Genomic DNA, 18,830 nt, shown 5'->3' with positions numbered 1-18,830 from the left:
CGGATTAACACCCGTGGGAGCAAAGCTAGAGATGGATCAATTCGGAGAAGACATCACCATTCCACCCTTCTACAATGACAACTTCGCATATTGGAAGGTAAGGATGATGTATTTTCTTAGGACTAATATGTGGAACTGGTTTTGTGTACAAGAAGGTTTTACTCCTCCAATGGATAAAGAAGGAGAGCCTCTAGAGAAGAACAAGTGGACAAAGGAACAAGTCCATCAATCCACGATCAACAATGAGGTAACTAAAACAATTGAATTTTCATTACCTACTAATATTTTGCGTAAGATAGGTGAATACAACAATGCCAAGGAGTTGTGGGATAACTTGGCCAAGTACCATGAGGAGAGTTCCACTTCAAGCCATGAAGAGGAGCCTAGTGAGCCAAGTAGCTCACATCATGGAGGGAGCGAATTGGGAGTTGAGGGCTACTCAACATCCAAGGAAGAAGAGGAGGAGAGTTCCTCTTGTTCAAGTTCGGAGCAAGAAGAAGAGACATCTACCTCCGGAAGGGATGAGGAAGAGAGCTCACACCCATCCCCAAACCTAGGTAACTCAAGCATTTCAATTTCAAATAAGTTACATATAATATGCTTTGAGTGTAGGGAATTTGGGCACTACAAGAGTAAGTGTCCAAAGAGGGTAAGGAAGACTCCACCGGCGACAAAGGTCAAGGTAGCCGGAGTCCCGACACGCAAGGGCAAGGAGCACGTGGTGTGCTTCCAATGCAAGCGAAGGGGACATTAGTCATTGTCCGAGGGGGAGGCAACCTCACAAGGGCAAGAAACCGAGCACTTCTATAGGGGGAGCTAAGGCAAACCCTAAGGTATCATTTAAGTCTCATTCGTGCAATACTAGTAAGATGCATGCTAGAAATTTTATTGCACTAGTCAATAATGATAAGCATGATAACATTAGAAATCGATACACATGCTTAGGTGCCAAACATGTGAGCCTAGATAAGGATAACACTAGGAAAGCCAACCCTAGAATTACCTCATCTAAGGTTAAGGAGAACCTAGGTAGGAATCCCAAATCAACTAGACACATGCCTAGGAATGCCTCAAAGAAAAATGACAAATCAAAAATTGAGGTATTAGAGAAGGAGAATCAAGTCTTGAGGTCAAGACTTGATACTTTGGAAAAGGCTCTTAAGAACTTGGAGAAGTCATCTCTAGGGTTTAAGGGTCAAAAACCAATGTCCAAGGACAAAAAGGGTTTGGGTCACAAACCTAAGTCCCAAGTGGTCAAGCCCACTTATCATAATGTTCCATTCAATTATGGAACAAAACCTAGGGCTAGGAAGACCACCACCAAGGTCACAAGGGGAGTCACCCCTAGAGTTGATCTTGATGAGTCCCAAATGACCAAGGCTTTAAAGCCTAAGAGGGTCATTAGGAGAGTTGCTAGGGAAGTCATCCCTAGTGAATATTTAGTGAACCCAATGAGCTCTAATAGGTATTGGGTTCCTAGGAGCATCTTCTCTACCCCATAGATGGATTAGAGAGTGTCAACTCCAATTAGAAGGGTAGTTAACCCAACTTTGAGGAAATTGACACTCAAGGAGCATTTTCAAGGTCTTGATAACCTTTGGAAATGAAAAAGAATTATTATTTACTCCTTAAAGAGTAAAATGTGCCATTATGGAAAAGAATGATTTTAATTGGCACAATTTGAGGAAAACCTAGAGAAATACCATAATTGGGATTTTGGTTTTCTCTTAGGGATATATGGGCAATCTAGGGTTAGATTTTAAGTTAGCTAAGGCTAAGGATACTTAGATACGGATTTAGGTATTTTATTTGAGCTAACTTGCCATGATTGGTTGCCATATGCCATGCCATGACATCATATTTATTTTATTATCATTTGAAATGTCATGATAATACTTAGGCTAGTTTATATGTCATGTGTTAGTTTAGTTTCAAACTTTATGCCATGACATCATGACATTGGCACATGTTCTCATTTATGATACCATTTTATGCCATGTCATCATCTCTTGCATTAATAATCAATTGAATTGATTTAAGGATGAAAAACATATTTTGATATTGAGATCAAATTTGTGTTTAGAAAATGCATGAGACCTTAGCCTAAGATACCTAAACTCATATCTCACATCAAAATTGACATGGATGTGCTTGATACACTTTAGATGTGTGTGAGATATTAGGATCATGAATTAGGATCAAGGTGCATAGTTCTTGTACCTAGATGAGCCTAATTCAAGATATGGAGGATCATAGGGAAAGCTTGTGTACAAGTCATGTGCATATAGCCCTAAGATTATGGTCCTAAATTCAAATGGTTTTAAAAGCATTTTAAAATTGATTTGAAAAACCTTGATGAAGCTTTCCTAGTGATAGCATTCATCATTGAACATTGTGATACAAAGTTGAGTTAAACTTGAACTTTTTCAAAGTTTTTGAACTTTGTATCAAGATTGAAAAATGGAAACTACTTTCATAGAAAACTATTTTTCCATGGTAGTATATGTTATGAGGAATGTATCCTCAGAATTTCACATTTTTTCGAATTTTCTGGAATTTTCTAGGAGTTTCTGAATTTCGGGAAGGAAATTTCAGAAATCTGCCTATCAGAGTCTGGATCGGTCTGGGGACCGATCCAGGTAAGTCCTGATCGGTCTGCGGACCGATCCAGTGAAGCATGGATTGGTCTGCAGACCGATCCAGTAGGTTCCAGTAGCACGGGTGCGATCTGGTGAAGGCCTGATCGGTCTGGGGACCGATTCATGGGGTTTCTGATCGGTCTGGGGACCGATCAGAGCGTGCCAGTTTCTGATTTCAGCTGTTGGTCTGAAATTTCAGCTGGAAGTTGGGTTTTTGTAGATTTCTAAAGGTTTGGAACTCCCAAAGACATTGTTGGTGCAATGGTCAAGGGGGAGTTGACCTTTAGGGGGAGTTTATACTCCTTAAGACTTTTGAGAATTAGTGATATGGGATTATCACTAAATTGATTGTTGAGTTTAGTATCAAGGGGGAAATTAAGAGTTTCAATGAAAGGTATGGGACTTTCATTAGGAAGAAATTCTTGACCTTGATACTCTCCTTTTTTCTTTTTGATGTGTGTCAAAAAGGGGAGAGTGTTTATTGGAGAATTATTGGAGAACCCAAGTTAGGTTATCGGGTTAACCTAAGCTAGGAAAGAATGTCAAGGAATGTTCAAGGAAGAACATTGGAATTCTTTTTGATGTGTGTCAAAAAGGGGGAGAACTATTGGAGAACCCAAGTTAGGTTATCGGGTTAACCTAAGGGGGAAATGTCCAGAGAATGTTCAAGGAAAGAACATTGGACATTGGAAGATGATTGAAAACCTAAGTTAGGTTATCGGGTTAACCTAACTTGATCATGGTTTTGTCAAACATCAAAAAGGGGGAGATTGTTGGTGCAACCTTAGGTCAAGGTTGACCTGGTTGACCCGACTCGAGTTGACGTGACTCGAGTTGTATTTTGATGTTTGACTTGGGAAGATTGTCGGTGCAACCTTAGGTCAAGGTTGACCTAGTTGAGTTGCATGTTGATGATTGACACTCGTGAGAGAGTTCTATTCTTGATGTGGGACAAGAATAGATGTTTGGGAGATTATTGGTGCAACCGTAGGTCAAGGTTGACCTGGTTGACCGGATTCGGGAAAAGTCCAAGTATGGAGACTTGGCACGGAAAAGTCCAAGCGAGGGACACCGAAAAGTCCAAGTATGGAGACTTGGCACGGAAAAGTCCAAGCAGGGAGCTTGGCACGCGAAAAGTCCAAGTATGGAGACTTGGCACGGGGAAAGTCCAAACAGGGAGTTTGGCACGGGGAAAAATCCTAGTGAGTGAAGCTAGGTGAAGGTGAAAGTCCTGGTGAGTAAAGCCAGGCATTCGGGAAAATCCTGGTGAGTGAAGCGGTGAAAATCCTAGTGAGTGAAGCTAGGTGAATGGGAAGTCCTAACCGGGATGTTAGGCGGTGTGGAAAATCCTGAGTGAAGCGGTGAAAATCCTAGTGAGTGAAGCTAGGTGAATGGGAAAGTCCTAACCGGGATGTTAGGCAGTTGGAAAGTCCTGGTGAGTGAGGCGGTGGGAAAGTCCTAACTGGGATGTTAGGCGGTGTGGAAAATCCTGGTGAGTGAAGCCGGTGAAAATCCTAGTGAGTGAAGCTAGGTGAATGGGAAAGTCCTAACTGGGATGTTAGGCGGTGTGGAAAGTCACGTGAGTGAAGCCAGGCGGTGGGAAAGTCCCGTGAGTGAAGCGAGGAGAAAGTCCTAATCGGGATGTTGGCGGTGTGGAAAACACGTGAGTGAAGCGGTGAAAGTCCGTGAGTGAAGCCGCAGGAAAATCCAGATGGATCGGGGATGATCGGACATCCGGTGTTGAGGAAAGTCCAAGTAGGTCAAAGGATTGACCGGACACTTGGCGGGGAGTTCTAGCAGGTCAAGGAGTGACCGGATGCTAGGGATGAAGTACCAATAGGTCAAGGTTGACCGGATATTGGTTTGAAGTCTTGGGATTTGGTTTGGACAAAACCAAGCTCGGATCGGTCACCGACCGATCCGGTGATCTCGATTTGTTCGATCGGTCGATGACCATCTGATCGGTTACTGATCGGTCTGGTGACCGATCAGCAAAAAGAGGCAGGCTGATCGGTCCACAGACCGATCAGGCCATGTTCTGATCGGTCTGGGGACCGATCAGAGACGATGTCACTGAGAAAGCGAGGGTCGGGATCGGTCTGTGGACCGATCCAGCTGTGGCCTGATCGGTCCACAGACCGATCAGAACCCGCACAGAAGGTGGGCAGCTTTCTGTGAAGAAAGCTGATCGGTCTGGGGACCGATCAGAATAGGTCCTGATCGGTCCCCTGACCGATCCAGGCACTAGCCGTTGCGTCGCAACGGCTAGATTTCTTCTGTGTTTTCTTCGCTTTCTTCGCAGGTATAAAAGGAGGGCTGCTGCTGCGAGCCGAAGCACTTCTACTTCCTTCTTCTCTTCTACTAAAGAGCTGCTGTTCTAGTGCTTGAGCTTTGTTGAGCTCATCTTCACAAGCTTCGCGTGAGCTTCTCGACTGGGATCTCCTGCTGCTGTAGGTGTTCTGAGGAGCTGCTGCTTCAACGAATCCAGTCGGCGAGGAGGCAAGAAAACCTGTGTTTTTACATTCATTGTTCTTGTCTTCTTGTATTTCTTGTTGTATTCCTTTCTTGCTGTTGCAAGAATATTGTGGCGAGGTTTCTCCACCCACAAGGAGTATATTGTATTAGCCGGTTTTCCGGGGACTCATCCACCGACGGATTGATAGGCTTCGTCCACCTTACGGACACGCCGAGGAGTAGGAGTTTCATCTCCGAACCTCGTTACATCGACGAGTTGAGGTTTGGTTTGTTTTGCTTTCGTTTCCTTTTGTTATTTCCGCTGCTAACCTAATTTGTAGAAAGAAACGAGCAAAGATTTGGGGTCGGCTATTCACACCCCCTCTCTAGCCGTACGAAGGATCCTAACAGTTCTATGTCCTCAAATCCTGGAGGTTGACCTACGTATACTTCTTCTTTAATAAATCCGTTTAAGAACGCGGATTTTACATCCATTTGAAATAGCTTGAATCCTTTGTGTGCTGCATAGGCCAGCAGCATCCTAATGGATTCAAGTCTTGCTACAGGAGCATAGGTCTCATCATAGTCTAGCCCTTCTACTTGACTGAACCCTTTGGCTACTAACCTGGCTTTATTTCTTACTATTTCACCTTGATCATTTAATTTGTTTCTAAAAACCCATTTAGTCTCAATTATGGTTTTGTTAATGGGTTTAGGCATTAATTCCCATACCTGATTTCTTTCAAATTGGGCCAATTCTTCTTGCATTGCTATAGTCCAATCTGGGTCTGGTAGGGCTTCTTCTATGATTTTGGGTTCAATTTTTGAGATTAAAGCTATTTGACTCTGGTTTCTATAGGATGACCTAGTTCTTACGCCTACAGTTGGATCACCCAAGATTTGGTCAGATGGGTGATTTGTGCTTGTTCTGGTTGGTCGTATGTCATTTGAATTAGTTATTTGTTCTTCAGATTCAATAGGTTCAGGTTGAGTTTCGTCATCTTCTCTGTTTATTGGATTAGCACTTTGTATATCCTCAGTTTCAACTATAGTGTCTTCATCAAATTTTATATTTGTTGTTTCTTCTACTTTTAGGGTATTCTTGTTATATACTCTATATGCTCTACTAGTGGTTGAGTACCCTAAAAATATTCCTGGGGTTGTTTTTGATGTAAATTTTCCTAAGTAATCTTTAGTGTTTAAAATAAAGACTTTACACCCAAATACTTTTAAATAGTTTAAGTTAGGAATTTTATTATAATAAATTTCATAGGGGGTTTTATTTTGAAATTTATTAATTAAGATCCTATTTTGAATGTAGCAAGTTGTACTAACTGCTTCAGCCCAGAATTGATTAGACAGATTATATTCGTTTAACATGGTTCTGGCAGCTTCTTGTAAGGTTCTGTTTTTACGTTCTACTAAACCATTTTGTTGGGGGGTTCTAGGGCAGGAGTATTCATGTTTGTACCCATTTATTTCACAAAATTCAGTGAAGTTGTGATTCTCAAATTCTTCTCCATGATCACTCCTTATCCTTTTAATTTTAGTATCTTTTTCATTTTCGGTTAATTTGCAAAAATTACTAAATATTTCAAAGGTTTCATCTTTTATTTTTAAAAATTTTACCCAGGTGAACCTGGAGTAGTTATCAATTATAACTAAGCAATATTGGTTCTTGCTTAGTGACTTGGCTCCATGTGAATCAAATAGATCTAGGTGAAGGAGCTCAAGTAGATGGGTAGTTCTAACCGTATTGGTTGACTTGTGAGTGGACTTGGTTTGTTTTCCTTGTTGACATGCATTACAGATTGAGTTTTCAATAACTTTTAATTTGGGCAACCCTCTAACTAGTCCATTTTGACTCATTTTTGAAATTAGTCTTGTGTGCGTGTGACCGAGTCTTCTGTGCCATAACTCAGTTTCCTCTTGTTGTGTTAGAAAACACTTTATTGAGGATGATGGTAGATAGACGGTGTAGACATTATCTTTTCTAGTGCCCTTAAGTATGATTTTTGGATTATCGACATGTTTGACTATACATTCAGACTTGGTAAAATTGACTGAATAACCAGTATCGCATAGTTGACTTATACTTAATAAATTGAAATTAAAATTTTCAACTAAGAGTACTTTTCGAATAATAAAATCAGAATTAAGTTCGATATTACCTTTTCCGATTACTTTCAGTTTTCCATCGTTGCCGAATGCAACTGATCCTAGGTTCTTTAGTTTTAACTTAGTGAACTTCAACCGATCTCCAGTCATATGTCTGGAACATCCACTGTCCAACATCCATTGATCCAATTCCTACAAATAAAGTAGTTGATGGATCAAAAGACAGTTTGATTGAGGTAAGTTCCTAATTTTGTATCTTACCTAATCTGAGTTGATTCTATGGGGGTTTGTTTGGTGATTTGATGTTTAAAAAAATGTTTAGCTTAACTTAAGTAAGATTTAAAATTGAGTTTGCTTAATCATCTCACCCGATGTATGTTTTTCAATCAGGGGATCCTATTATTTTGTGAGATGAATTAGTTCAATTTTTAGGGTTTGTTTAACTTTACGTTAGATTCGGGTTTAGCTTTGAGTTCAACAAGTAAGCGTTCTTTGGATAAACTTCTGGGCTATGGTGAGTCACAAAGAGCTCATTAAAGTAACCATGCCTTTGAGGTTTCCCAAATAGTCCTACCCATTGAGCTTAATACTAAACCTTGGTCTAACTAGTTATGGTCCATTTAAGGGTAGCTTCGGTTAGTTTCACTTGGCCAAATGCACCAGGTCGAAGCCATATCTTCCTAGACATGCGATGCCCAAGTTTTCCCAACATACTATCATCCAAAAACTTCACCATTACTGTGTTTCAAGTTAAATCTAACCCTTTTTAATCTATCCTTATTTACCCTGTCGGGTAATCTACTCTTGTTTACCCATTTCGGGTAGATTAAGTTCGGTTACCCAGTCGGGTAAATAGATTTCGGAGTTGCCAGCTATTCTGGACCCTCCTTCTATTTTGATTTTTGGATTTTTGAATTAATTTCAAATTTATGAATTTTGAATGATTAATTTCAAATTTTGAATTTTCGAATTTTGAATTTTAATAATTAATTTTGAATATGAATTTTAAATTTTAATAATTAATTTCGAATTTGAATTTTAAATTTTAATAATTAATTTCGAATTTGAATTTTGAATTTTAAATTTTAATAATTAATTTCGAATTTGAATTTTGAATTTCAATAATTAATTTTGGATTTTGAATTTTAATAATTAATTTCAAATTTTGAATTTTTGAGTTTTGAATTTCAATAATTAATTTCGAATTTTGAATTTTAATAATTAATTTCGAATTTTGAATTTTAAATTTTAATAATTAATTTCGAATTTGAATGAATAATTTTAATGATTAATTTCTAATTTAAATTTTGAAATTTTAATAATTAATTTAGAATTTTTATATTTGAGTTTTAGATTAAGTTCGAATTTTTAACTTTGAGTTTTTAGATTAATTTTGAATTTTTAATTTTGAGTTTCTGATTAATTTCAAATTTGAATTTTGAATTTTAAGTTTTAATTATGAATTTTTCAATTTTGAGTTTTTAGATTAATTTCGAATTTTTATTGTTTTAGCTCCCCCTGGATCATAGCCTCGATAAGGTTTATTGAGGTAATGTATTTGATCCTTAGGAACCCAATAATATCCAAGTCCAACTTGATTGATCAGGTTGGACTTGGCAACCCATGCTTGGACCATTTTTCTATTTGGTTTTATTAAGGATAGGTAAGATTTATACTTCTTTTTATATCCTAGTCCAGTTCGATTGTAGATTGCCCTTTGAGTTCCAAGAATTAAGTCAAGATTCTTGGATCCCAAGGAAAATCGCTCTAGAGTTATTTTCAAATCCTTGACTTGACTTTTCAGATTGGAATTCTCTTCCTCAAGTTTTTGAACTTGAGTTGAGGTTCCAGTCTGAACTTGATCAGTTAAGGATTCGTTATTAGGCGTTTCTTTAAGGAGTGTTACCTCCTTTAGAAGCGCTTTAATTCGAATCTTAGACTTAGCTACTTTATGCATTAAATAATTAATTAAACTATATAACCGACTTTTACTTACAGAGGGGTTCGGCCCTTCGGAAACGGATGCGGATCCGTGGCTTCTCTCGGACTCGGCTTCCGATTCGCCCTCACTTCCGGATCCGTTGGTGAAGTCCCGGGCTGTCAAGGCAAGAAAGTTCGTCTGTTCTTGTTCTTCGTCGTCGGATTCCTTGGAAGAAGACTCGTCCCATGTTGCCTTCAATGCCTTCTTTCTTTTGGGTTTCTTTGGATCCTTCTGGTTCGGGCAATTCGCCTTGATGTGACCCTTCTGATTGCACCCGTAGCATGTCACTTCGAATTTGACCTTCGAGCTTGGTTGGGCTTCTTTAGACTGAATGGCCTTTCTGAGATCCTTTTTGTTGAATCCCTTCTTTTTGCAGAGCTTCTTTACTAAGCTGACTATTTCGATTGTGAGTTCATCGTCGTCTTCTGAGTCTGGTTCTTCTTCTGACTCAGGTTCGGTTCTTCGCTTGACCTTTGACTCACGCGATCTCCCTGTTCCTGCAACCAAAGTCAACCCTTTCTCGGTCGGGCGTGCATTAGTCTGTTCGTGAAGTTCGAATTCTGCAAACAGCTCATCTAATTTAATGGTAGACAAGTCCTTGGAGACCTTGTAGGCATCTACCATGGATGCCCACAAGGTGTTCCTTGGAAAGACGTTTAGAGAATACCTTATGATGTCCCGGTTGTCTACCTTTTGTCCAATCGCATGAAGACCATTGAGCAGATCTTGAATCCGGGCATGGAGTTGGGCGGCTGTTTCACCTTCCTGCAATTTGATGTTAAATAATTTATTAAAAATTAAGTCTCTTTTACTTACTTTGGTGTCGGATGTCCCTTCGTGAAGTTCAATTAGCTTCTCCCACAATTCTTTGGCACTGTTGAAGGGGCCGACGCGGTTGAGTTCTTCTTTTGATAGGCCACACTGGAGGGTGCAGGTTGCCTTGGCATTAGCTTCCACTTTCTTGATCGAAGATGCATCCCAGTCCTCGTACGGTAGTGGTTTGCCGGCGCTGTCAGATGGTCGCTCGAATCCGGTTTTGACAATCATCCAGACTTCAAAGTGAGTCTGGAGATATGCCTCCATCCGACTTTTCCAGTACCCGAAGTCGTCTCCGGTGAATAGCAGAGAGCGGGCAGTACTATAGCCTTCTTGAAAGGCCATTTCAGTTTTACCTAAAGCGAAAAAACAACAAAAAAAATGTCCCAAGACTTGGTCCTGGCTTAGTAGTGCGGAAGAAAAAAAATGAATCACGAACTCGGGTGGTGTTGCACCAATTCCGAGAAAAATTGATTCGAGGGAAAAATAATTAGAATATAGCTATGAGGCTAAATTCTAATCGACTCCGAAAAAAATACCACGACAAAAATATTTTGAATGGTGGTTGCACCGATTCAAAATGACCCCGCTCTGATACCAATTGATGGATCGAAAGCGCTAGAGGGGGGTGAATAGCGCTCGTGGCTATTTTTAACGATTTAAAACACAGAATAGAAACGCAGCGGAAAGTAAAATAAAACACACAGAGACGCAGGTGTTTTACTTCGTTCGGAGCCTATGACGACTCCTACTCGAAGGCCCACGGTCCTTGACCGCTTTCGGTGGGCAACAACTATATATCGGAAAAGATTACAATTTGAATTATAATCAGTGTAATAAAAGAACTAATACCGACAACACAAGATTGAAGAGTCTGAGCTTTGGGTTGTCGACGTCGAGTAGTAGCACTTCAAGATCGTCTCGTTGGCAGCACTTCACAGAAGACAGCTTAGCAATTGATTGTTGTTTGAAGCTGCACCTCAACCCTCCTTTTATATGCGGTTCCGGGCGCCTGGATCCCTTCCGGGCGCCTGGAGTGTGACGTGGCCAACCAACTAGGATGCTCCACGTGACGAAGTCGCGGAAGGGATAAAGTTTGGTCCCGGGCGCCCGGATCCATCCTGGGCGCCCGGACCCCTTTTTCCAGCAGGTTCTTCACCTGCAAAATAAGGTTAGTCCGAGCAATAATACCCTGCAAGACAGTGTTAGATTCTGATAAAACATAGTAACGAATAACTGACAGTCTTCGGACTGTCCGAGTCTGACTTCGGATTTCCAACAGGAAACCCTAGGTCGACCCGACGCCTACTGTTCCCTCTACGGGGAACGCGTCCTCACCTACTCCTCTCAGGAGAGATTACCTGATGCCAGTCCAGTCCTCCAGACCGACTGGACTTTCCGCCTAGGGTTACCACCCCCTAGGACCTAGGGTTACCGCCCCCTAGGGTTTTTCTCCACCTAGGGTTACCACCCCCTAGGACCTAAGGTTACCGCCCCTTAGGGTTTTCCTCCACCTAGTGTTACCGCCCCCTAGGACCTAAGGTTACCGCCCCTTAAGGTTTTCCTCCACCTAGGGTTTCCGCCCCCTAGGACCTAAGGTTACCACCCCTTAGGGTTTTTCACCTGCCTAACCGCAGCTAGGACTTTCCTGAAACACTTATTCAAACATGTTAGATCACACACTAACTTAACTTTGAATCCTTTGCCATTATCAAAACTAAGGTTCGATCGTCGGATGCTTCCCGCACCAACATTCTCTCATGACCAACGACCTCTCGGTCGGCATTCCATACTCTCGTCCCAGCACGAGTTATAAGGGAGCACGCTCTCACGATCAACGACCTCTGGGTCGGCGTTCCAGACTCTTGCCCTAGCACAAATTATAAGTGAGCATGCTCTCACGACCGACAACCTCTCAGTCGGCCCTCTATACTCTCGTCCCATCGCGGGTTATAAGTGAGCAAAGCCTCCATCAACTACCTCTCGGTCAGTATTTTAAACTCACCACAGTAGGGGTGAAAGACGAGCAGGGCTATTGCCATGCCTCAAAGAAGTAGTTTTTCTAAGGGCAATTAACATTGCTGCTATCATGTAATTAGCAGAGCATCCTCTATTCAAAAACTCCATTTTTGTTAAAGATGTCTACATGAAGCAAGGGAGTTCTAGTGGGAAAAAGGTAGAAGGATAGGAATAAAGATTGAAACCTGATCAAGTCAGTATTTAATTGATAAATTACAGGGGAGCACCCTCAAAATCTCATTCTTAAATCAGTAAAAACATTGAGGTCATCTAAGTGCTTAAGATTCTCTTCCGATGCCAACTGAGAGTTGGCACCCCGGGCAAAAGCATTCTACTTAACCTACTTTTTCAAGATGGATTCAAGCCTGTTCTAGCTCAACTTGAGTCAGCTAAAGAATGCACCGTTGTCGAGCGATTGTTTCATCTTTTATTTTGCTTCTTCCTGCATTAGGGAAATGGAAGAGGCATGTTTTTCTTTCAAATATATCATGAACTGAGCTTGGCTCTCCGGGTCTGAATAGGCTTTTTGTTTCAGTGCTACCTCAACACATGCCCGTGATTTAGCAACTAGTCAGAGTTCTTCAATTTCCCTACGAAGGGAAGACTGAAGGTCCCTCTCCTGCTTCATCTAGGCTAAAGTCATATCCTTCTGAGCAAGTAGTTGGGTCATATGAGCGAGTTGCTGGCGAAGATGTTACAGTTCACCAAAATCGAAGTTCAACACCATGATTAATGGACGTTAGTTAAAGGAAAGTATGTATCTGTGGGTAGGGGCCAACCCCTTTTAAAGAGGAAGATGGAAAAAGTCGACATTTATAGAGATTAAAGTGGCCCCTTGCTCGAGGTTGATTGAGCAATTAAACAGATTACAATACCGACGGTCTGGGAAAAGAAGCACTATTTATAGTCATAAGGGTGAAGTAAATAAAACTCGAGTTTGTGTCTAGTCAGTTGGACTTGAGCCTCCTTCGACTAGACTTAGAGGGGAGACTTATGATACGGTACATAAAAGTGGGGTTCGATAAGGCTAGATAGTCCAAAGTCAATGTAGCATGACAGTCAGAAGTTAAAGAGACATGACAGTCAACAGTCATGAGAAAGAAGTTAGACCACCTCATGTCACCAACCGCATAATTCCTGGTCGGGTATAGATAGAGTAGGGTCCCAAATCTGAGACATACGATGCAACTTGGAGTAGTACCTGACCTGCCCCTACTGGTCGGGCTTCCTCTGCTTGGGCCGCGTAGCTAGGTCTAGTACTTTCAGTACAATAAGATAACTCCCAGTCGACCCTTCAGCGATCCAAGAGTGAAAGATGGGGCCCCTCGTCACAGCTCGTCCCCCTCATCAAGACTCAAGTCAGGTGGCACACCCGAATGGTCATCCCGAGCTGTCCGTAGCTAAACCAGTGTGGGACAGAAAGCGCTAAGCAACAAAAAATGTCAGGGAATTCTAACCTCCTGTCAGAGAATAACTGTCATACGTCAGGGAATATTCCAGTGGGTTGCTATCACCTACGAATGGAACCTTCCTTCCACCAAAAGGAGGCCACCATACACCTTCTCTCACCATGCAGACTGTAACACCCGACATTCTCTAACAATCTTTGAACGCTCAGACTATTGCTAGGAAATGAATGCTTGAGTTGATTAACTATTTCCTAACTCCAGGGGTCTTTTTATAGCTTCTGAAAACTCTATCTATAACTTGAGGGAGCCTCCTATGGGTATGGAGGACACTTCCAGCGAGGCGGCAGTGGATAAAACTTTATCTGCTGCCAATGACTAATTTGGCCAAGTCGAGGGCGCCCTCCGCCTGAAGATGGCGAAGGCTTTGATTCGCTTCGGAGGAGTCTTCAACACCTTGTTGAGGGTGCCTCCAGCAGTGTTCTCCAGCTTCTTTCGCTCTCCTGCTGCTCCGATCGTCTGGGTGATTGCGGCCAACCGAAATAGGGCTCACCCGAACCCAATTTTCGGCCTTCTCCTCGACCAAGCTTTCGTTCCAGCTTCTCATCCCTCGAACGTCGCGTACGTTCTTCTCGTCCACCGGTGTACTCTTCCGCAGCCCTCTCGTCCCTCGGACGCACCAAACCCGTCAGCTCCCTTTCCGTGCCATCCTTCTCGCTAGCTACGCCTTTCACTCGACTTCCTGTGCTCCTAAGTTCCTACACACTTGGACACAGGGATTAAAATCAAATAGTACTTAACCTAACTTGGTTGATCACATCAAAACAACCACGGGGTCGAACACTATTTTAACAAATTTTTTAAATAAAAATGAAAAAAAATAAAAGTTAAATGGCACACTTATTTTGTGGTTTATTTTCAAGCAATCATTAAGTTTCCTATACACAAAATTTTGGGACAAAATTAAAAAAATGGTGTTCTCATCTTTCAAAATCCTTGAAATATACAACACAACTTACCTACACTCAAAGGCTGACTTTTAAAATATTCATCCCTAATGAAATTTGAATCATCTTATTTATTAATCTGAATGTTTTATCACTGCATTACACCGACGAGAGCAACATTTATATTGTTAGATGGTATTAAGCATTGAGGATCATGTCCCACTCTTGGCAACATTTCATGGCAAGGCGTAAAGAAGTGCCTGAGCCTACCACAATTAGAACAATAAAACATGCTAATGAAATATATCACAAACTCTCTTTCTAAGTAAACACAACAAGAACTTTTAAGTTAAACAAGAGATGATTAAAAATTAGATGCAAGATTAAATGGAGAAGATGAATTAGAAATGATAGTGATCCAATCGAATTCACGCTTCCACGTATGGAAATTTTTGAAAAAAAAAAAGCACCATAAGGTTATCAAAATCACATTTAATTTACTAATGTATATGTTGTGAAATTGATAAGTTCATGCAATTCGCACTTAGAAATTAATATTGATGTGGCCGCAACAACAGGCGCCATGTGGCAGGTCCAACGCTAATTTGACTTCAGAGCTCGATCAATGCAAAGCCCAATCAGTCCAACATTCGAGCTTGAGCTCAAGTTAGGTTGCACCATCTCTTCAGAGTAAACTCAGATCAACTTGATAGTGGCCAAGCTCAAGCCGGGTCAACCCAGCTCATCTCTGAGTTAAGTTCAACTAGTCGGAATCGCCACTGGACTCAACCTAAAACTGGCCCTAGTTCAAAAACAACAAGGCAATTGGTTACAGAAAGGTGCATGCTACAAAGCGATGTCGGCAATTATAATGACACCAATTAAAAAAAGAGACGTGTTAGTTATAAAAGTGTGTCCTTTTGAATTAGGAGCCTCACTCACCTCTTCACTGAGGTCACCATGGAAGGCAGACGTTGGAATATTGAGCCCTATTATTTTTCTTTCTCTCTATTTCTACTAATGTGATTTTGATCGTGTCACTCTACAGAGGCCGACTCAATAGAAGCCGATCCACAGAAATTGACCTCAGAAGAATCGATTGGATGAATATCCAATCTCCGGAAAGAGTTCGATCGTAGATACATCGAAGAATCAGCTCATCCCACGATCTGATACCTAATCAAATATGGCATGTAGGTTGTATATGAAATGATCTCATCCAGTAACCTTCCGTTCTGACTTCTCATTCTTCGAAAATATTGCGCACCTCTTCATTCGTCAACATACTCTTCTGCAGTATCTCGTACATCGGACACGCTGAGCCCGTCGACTCTCTCTCGTGCGATTTTTCTTGCTAGCTGCATCTTTTGTTCAACTTCTTGTACTCCTAAGTTTCTGCAGATTTATACACAATGCATCAAAAGACAACAGAACCTAACTTTGATTTAGTTGATCACATCAAAATTACCATGAGGTATCAAAATTAAGTTAGGGAAAATTTTAAAATAAAAATAACAATAAGGTAATAAGGTAATAAGTATAAATTTTGTAATTAAAAAAATTTATGTAAAAATAAAAATATATCCTTTTCCTAGACTTAACCTCTAAGTTCTCCTTTTTATCATATTAAAAATAGAAGTATACTATGAAAATAACTTAAGTAAATTCAAAACAGAGTCTCGGGAAAAAAAAGACAATGACCATCATTTAAAAAATCATGAACTTCAAATTTCAAAATTCTCAATTTTTACAAGTTATAAATTATTTTTAGAAAAAAATAATTTGAAAAAAATATTTTAATTGTGGGAAAATTATAAAACATTTTCCAAAAATTAAATAATCACATCATAAACTACAGATAAAATTTTTATGAAAAATTAAAATTAATTTAAACAGTAATAAATTATTTTCTATATAAAGATATATTTTCTTTAAAAATTACTTTAAAATAATTTCTAGGCTTAACCAATTCTGAAAACTTTTCTAAGAATGTAATAGGACAAGTATTTTTACAGAAAAAATAAATTCTCAAAAATTTGATTTTCAAGAATTTTTAATGTTAAAAATTAGTATTTAGATAAATAATTCATAAAAAATTAAATAAGGGTTAAAAAAATCAATAATATTTCCTTAGATAAAGAATATGATAAATGTTGACAACAAAAATAAATTTTGTCAAAAATAGCACTGCAATATTTTTAAATTGAAGATTATGATTTTTGTTTAAAAAATCATAAAAATTAATACAATGGAAAAAAATGTTGAAATTTTTTTAACAGTTAAGAAATAAAATCTTTTTTTCAAAAAAATTAATATATAATTAATTTTAAACAAAAATTATACAAAAAAAATATTTAGATAATTCTAAGCAAACATCAAATATTAAATCAATTCAAAAGTACAGCATGCATAAAAATTTAATTTAATCACTATTTTAGAATCCAATATAACTTCCTTCCTACCGGATTAATTAAAAATTTTCTCATAATATAATTTTTTGGATATTCTTTTAATTTGACCCTTATGATATCTAAAGTATCAGTTTAGTCTTTTGAAATTTGAAACATCTATATTCGAACATGTAGAATTCTTTAAATTTTCTATTTCTACTTTCAATTTTTCATTTTTCATTTTTAGTTTGTCGAAATCTTCTAATCGGCAAGATGTTACTAAAGTTCATTTTAACTCATTATTTTTTTAACAATTTTTTATTATCATTTTCTAATTGACAGGAATTTTTTGACAATATTTTTATAAATGAAAATAATTTATCAAGAGGTAGAGATTGTATATGACTTACCTTGTCGATCTCATTATCTGATGCTCCCCCTGTAGTGCTATTTCCTTCTGAGATTGCTCCCCATTTATCGATACTCTCGATGGTCATTTCGGATAAGTTTTCTTCGTCTTCTTCTTGGTGACTTGCCATTAGCGCAAGTCCGACGTGGGCTTCTATCTTCGATTCTAAAGACGTTTCATCCCACATCGCCTTTAGATTTCAGTCCTTATCCAGGTCAGCTTCTTGTCCTTTTCTTTGTTCTTTAATTTTGGGTAGTTATCTTTGATGTGCCCTTCTTCATTGCATTGATAGCATCTCACCTTTCTTTTCCTTCTTTTGACCTGCACTTGATTGACTTTATTAGTTCTAAAAAAACTTTTTGAATTTTCTTACCATAATCGTCGTTTCATCATTGTCGAGGGTTGTTTCAGAATCCGATTTATCCATTTTTTCCTTAAGGTAATGTTGTGCTTGTGCTCCTTTTTCAAATCTGTACATCTAATTTCATGTACTTCAAATATAGAAAATAATTCCTCTAAAGTACTTACCTTTAGGTCCCTAGAGATGTAATATGCATCTACTAGGGTTGATCATTCAGATGTTCTAGGGAAAGCGTTAAGCACATACCTTAGCGAATTTCGATTAGTTACCATTTCTCTGAATTCATAAGTCCGATGATGAGTTCTTTGATCCTCAAGTGGAGGTGTACGACGGTTTCGCCTTCTTCTAACCGGAGGTTGCTGATATGATTCCAGAGCAGATCTCGTCTCACGAGTTTTACCTCCGAGGTTCTTTCGTGTAGTTCCAAGAATTTTTCTCAGAGCTCCTTAGCTAACTCGTAGGCTCTGATCCGGTTGACTTCTTGTGACGGTAAAATGCTCAGCAGATGAAAATATGTCTTGTCGTTTGCTACGAAGTCAGCTTGCTTTTTTTTAGTCCATTGATGTTCTTCTTTGAAGTTCCCTTGCTGATCCTTTAGTGCTATAAAATCATACTTCATAATTACTAATAATTCAAAATTTGTTTTGAAGAATAACTCCATTTTCTTTCTCCAAGTCGCAAACTCCCCCTCGAACTTAAGAAAGTAGATGCTCGGTTCGACCATCGTCTTCTATGCTTTGGTCGGTAATTAGTCCTTCTAAAGTGATTGGGCTCTGATACCGCTTGTTGGTCCCTGGCGATTGATAAGAGGCAGTGAATTGCCCTGCACAATATAAAACAAATAAAACACCTTTATCGACTTTTCAAACTAAATTAAGACACACTTATTTAATAGTAAACTAATTAAAAAGAAAATAAAGGCAAAGCTTTTTACTTGATTTACAATTAGAAGATTGTTAATCCAAGATGTTAAAAGTTCATTATCAAATCTCCTTCTAGCGGAGAAGCCTCTTACGACAGTTAAAACACTATATCACAAAGTAGAACAGAAGAGAAGATTATTTACAAGTGTTGTTCTTACTATTAAGATCAGGGTTGTATTTATAGCCTTGCTTCGAGTGCTTGGAAGGGTTCTGGATGTCTAGGTATAGATAAAACTTTATCCATGATGCAACGGATCACAACAGCTTAATCTAGATAAATTTCTTTGGTTCAGGCGCCTGGAACATCTCCGGACGCCCAGACTGCCTTCACACATGGGCGCCTTGCCAAGGCACCCCGGTTGGACTA

General features: G+C 39.4%; 1 protein-coding gene across 1 annotated transcript in view; it reads right to left on the bottom strand.

The window, feature by feature from the left end:
• Window positions 1–17,180: 17,180 nt before the first annotated feature.
• Window positions 17,181–18,830, bottom strand: part of LOC122018866 (MADS-box transcription factor 50-like) — a 36,421-nt gene continuing 34,771 nt past the window's right edge. The window contains exon 8 of the transcript XR_006121935.1: window positions 17,181–18,363. The gene's annotated coding sequence lies outside the window, so the exon portion shown is untranslated. The remainder of the gene's footprint in view (window positions 18,364–18,830) is intronic.

Source organism: Zingiber officinale, chromosome 9A, assembly GCF_018446385.1.
Source record: "Zingiber officinale cultivar Zhangliang chromosome 9A, Zo_v1.1, whole genome shotgun sequence".
In the NCBI taxonomy this organism is placed as follows: domain Eukaryota; kingdom Viridiplantae; phylum Streptophyta; class Magnoliopsida; order Zingiberales; family Zingiberaceae; genus Zingiber; species Zingiber officinale.
Note: the sequence above shows the minus strand (reverse complement) of the source record. Positions and strands in the feature narration are given on the sequence as shown.